The 4,182-nt window shown below is 43.6% G+C and overlaps 1 non-coding gene across 1 annotated transcript; it reads right to left on the bottom strand.

Annotated features, from left to right (window-relative positions):
- Positions 1 to 338: 338 nt before the first annotated feature.
- On the bottom strand, positions 339 to 445 carry LOC141687847 (small nucleolar RNA R71). The gene has a single exon (XR_012561327.1). It is a non-coding gene; the product is annotated as a small nucleolar RNA R71 (small nucleolar RNA).
- Positions 446 to 4,182: the final 3,737 nt, after the last annotated feature.

The following is a 4,182-nucleotide window of genomic DNA, read 5'->3' as shown; positions in this document are numbered from 1 at the left end:
AAATTGATGACATTCAGTCAAGCATCCTTCATCCGGCTATTCAAGCTAACACCTTTGAAATCAAGCCGGGCACTATTTAGATGGTGCAGAATTCTGTTTCTTTTGGAGGAGCGGCAACTGAAGACCCCAACATGCACATAAGGAATTTTGTCGAGATCTGCAGCACTTTTAAGTATAATGGCGTGACTGATGAGGCTATCAAGTTGAGGCTTTTCCCATTCTCACTGAGGGATAAAGCTAAAGACTGGTTACATTCTGAACCAGCTGGGTCCATCACTACGTGGCAAGATCTTGCGCAAAAGTTTCTGGTGAAGTTTTATCCAATGGCAAAGACTGCTGCTATGAGGAGTGCTCTTACTCAGTTTGCGCAGCAACCTACAGAATCTATGTGCGAGGCTTGGGAACGCTACAAGGAAATGTTGAGAAAATGTCCACATCATGGAATGCCGGATTGGATGGTAATCACTGGTTTTTATAATGGTTTGGGGGCCCAATCTCGGCCCATGCTCGATGCAGCAGCTGGAGGCACCTTATGGGCTAAAAGCTATACTGAGGCCTATAATCTTATCGAGACGATGGGTGCAAATGAGCATCAAAACCCAACTCAGAGGATGACGTCAGGCAAGGTAGCAGGTATTCTGGAAGTTGATGCAGCCACCGCTATTGCAGCCCAGCTCCAAGCGCTATCAATGAAGGTTGATTCTTTGGCTACGTATGGAGTTAATCAAATAGCTATGGTTTGTGAACTTTGTGCAGGTTCTCATGCTACGGATCAGTGTTCTCTTGTCAATGAATCTGTTCAGTATGTGAATAATTATCAGCAACAACAGCAGCCTGTGCCAGCAACTTATCATCCTAACAACAGAAATCATCCAAATTTCAGCTGGGGGAATAATCAGAATGCTATTCAGCCACCATATCAGCAAGGAGTGATTAAACAGTTTAACCCACCTGGATTCCAGCAACCACAGCAGTATGCTACAAGGCAATCATATCCTCAACAGGGAAGTGCAGCTGCACCTACTAGTGCTGATTTTGAGGAACTTAAGCTGTTGTGCAAGAGTCAGGCGGTTTCTATCAAGACCTTGGAAAATTAAATCGGTCAATTAGCCAATGTAGTGCTCAATCATCAACCTGGCACTCTTCCCAGTGACACGGAAGTACCAGGCAGGAAGGAAGCTAAAGAGCAAGTCAAGGCTATTACCTTAAGGTCTGGAAAAGTAGCTGATGCTGAAAAGGCAAAAGAAGTCGAAGCTGAAGTTAGAGATGAAGAATCTAAGCAAAGGGAGAAAGCGGCGGAACCAAGGAAGACTACTGTTGAACACACTCTGCCTGAGGCTAATACAGGGGAGAAACAGCTCTATCCTCCACCACCTTTTCCTAAGAGATTGCAGCAACAAAAGCTGGATAGACAGTTCGGGAAGTTTCTGGAGGTGTTCAAGAAACTTCACATCAATATACCTTTCGCTGAGGCTCTGGAACAAATGCCTAGTTATGCGAAGTTTAGGAAGACTATTCTTTCAAGGAAGGTGAAACTGGATGACCTTGAAACCGTTGCTCTCACGGAAGAATGCAGCGCGGTTCTGCAACAAAAGTTACCACCAAAACTGAAAGATCCAGGAAGCTTCACCATTCCCTGCACCATTGGCAATCTAACTTTTGACAAGTGCCTTTGTGATTTGGGAGCAAGCATTAATCTGATGCCGTTGTCGATCTTTAAAAAACTGGATCTGCCTGATCCAAAACCCACATACATGTCGCTACAATTGGCGGACCGTTCCATTACTTACCCAAGGGGCATAGTTGAGGATGTGCTCGTCAAGGTGGATAAGCTCTTCTTTTTTGCTGATTTTGTTATTCTGGATTTTGAGGAAGATAAGAAGATTCCCATAATCTTGAGGAGGCCTTTCTTGGCTACTGGCCGTACCTTGATAGATGTGCAAAAAGGGGAACTTACTATGCGGGTTCAAGATCAGGATGTGACCTTCAACTTATTCAAGGCAATGAAATTCCCTACAGAAGATGAGGAGTGCTTAAAAGTGGATGTGATTGATTCTGCGGTTACTTCGGAACTCGATCACATGCTAATGTCTGATGCATTGGAAAAGGCCTTAGTGGGGGAATTTGACAGTGATGATGAAGATAGCAACGAGCAATTACAATATCTGAACGCTTCTCCCTGGAAGCGAAAGCTGGATATACCATTTGAATCTCTTGGTACTTCTGACCTCAAGAACGCTGAAGGGAAGCTCAAACCATCAATAGAGGAAGCGCCTACCTTAGAGCTCAAACCAGTACCTGAACACTTGAGGTATGCCTTTTTAGGTGATTCATCTACGTTACCTATTATTATTTCAGCTGACCTTTCAGGTAGTGAGGAAGACAAGCTCTTAAGGATTTTGAGAGAATTCAAATCGGCTATAGGATGGACCATAGCAGACATCAAGGGGATAAGTCCTTCATATTGTATGCATAAAATTCTGTTAGAGGAAGGTAGTAAGCCAACTGTGAAACAGCAGCGAAGACTGAACCCGATCATGAAGGAGGTGGTGAAGAAAGAAATTCTGAAATGGCTAGATGCAGGCATCATTTATCCTATTTCTGACAGCTCGTGGGTGAGCCCCGTGCAATGTGTACCTAAGAAAGGAGGTATCACTGTGGTCGCAAATGAAAAGAATGATCTCATCCCTACTCGAACAGTTACAGGATGGAGAGTATGCATGGATTATAGAAAATTGAACAAAGCCACAAGGAAGGATCACTTCCCTCTCCCATTCATTGATTAAATGCTTGACAGATTGACGGGACATGAGTATTTTTGTCTTCTGGATGGGTATTCCGGGTATAATCAGATTTGTATTGCACCAGAGGATCAGGAAAAGACTACCTTCACTTGTCCATTTGGCACATTTGCTTTTCGAAGAGTTTCGTTTGGGTTATGTGGCGCCCCGGCCACCTTTCAGAGATGTATGATGGCTATATTCTCTGACATGATTGGAAATCACGTCGAAGTGTTCATGGATGACTTCTCCATCTTTGGACACTCATATGATGAATGTTTGAATAATCTGCGCGCCGTACTCAAAAGATGCGTGGAAACTAATTTGGTGCTTAATTGGGAGAAATGTCATTTTATGGTGCGTGAAGGCATTATCCTTGGGCATAAGGTCTCTAGCAAAGGTCTGGAGGTGGACAAGGCCAAGGTGGGAGTCATTGAAAATCTTCCCCCACCTAATTCGGTGAAAGGAATCCGTAGTTTTCTCGGTCATTCGGGTTTTTATCGGCGATTCATCAAGGACTTTTCAAAGATATCTAAGCCGTTGTGCAATTTACTTGAGAAAGATGTGCCTTTCAAATTTGATGATGAATGTTTGGCAGCATTCGAGACTCTCAAGGAGAGTTTGATCACGGCACCAGTTATTACAGCACCAGATTGGACAGAACTGTTTGAGATGATGTGTGATGCAAGTGACTATGCGGTAGGTGCAGTTCTGGGACAGCGCAAGAAAAATCTCTTCCATGTGGTCTACTATGCGAGTAAGACTTTAAATGGGGCCCAATTGAACTACATCACTACTGAGAAGGAGCTTTTGGCTATAGTCTTTGGCTTTAAGAAATTTCGATCTTATCTGCTTGGTACGAAAGTGACAGTATTCACTGATCATGCAGCTATTCGCTATCTGGTTTCTAAGAAGGATTCGAAGCCGAGACTCATTCGTTGGGTGCTTTTACTTCAGGAATTTGAGTTAGAGATCAAAGATAGAAAAGGTACCGAGAATCAAGTAGTTGACCATCTCTCTAGGTTGGAGAATCCCGATTCTACTTCACAAGATAGGACGTTAATCAATGAATCTTTTCTGGATGAGCAGTTGTTTGTAATTCAGGAGGAAGAACCATGGTTTGCAGATATTGTAAACTATCTTGTCAGCAATATAATGCCTCCTAATTTGACATCCACGCAAAAGAAGAAGTTTCTGCATGAGGTGAAGTGGTATATGTGGGATGAACCATATTTGTTTAGACAGGGAGCTGACCAGATCATCAGGAGATGTATCCCGTTCTGTGAGACGGAGGGGATATTACGAGACTGCCATTCCACGGTTTATGGTGGACACTATGGAGGTGAGAAGACGGTAGCTCGTATTCTGCAAGCAGGTTTTTTCTGGCCTACTTTGTTCAAGG

Source organism: Apium graveolens, chromosome 9 (assembly GCF_009905375.1).
Source record: "Apium graveolens cultivar Ventura chromosome 9, ASM990537v1, whole genome shotgun sequence".
Lineage (NCBI taxonomy): Eukaryota > Viridiplantae > Streptophyta > Magnoliopsida > Apiales > Apiaceae > Apium > Apium graveolens.
This window is presented reverse-complemented; position numbering and strand designations above follow the sequence as displayed.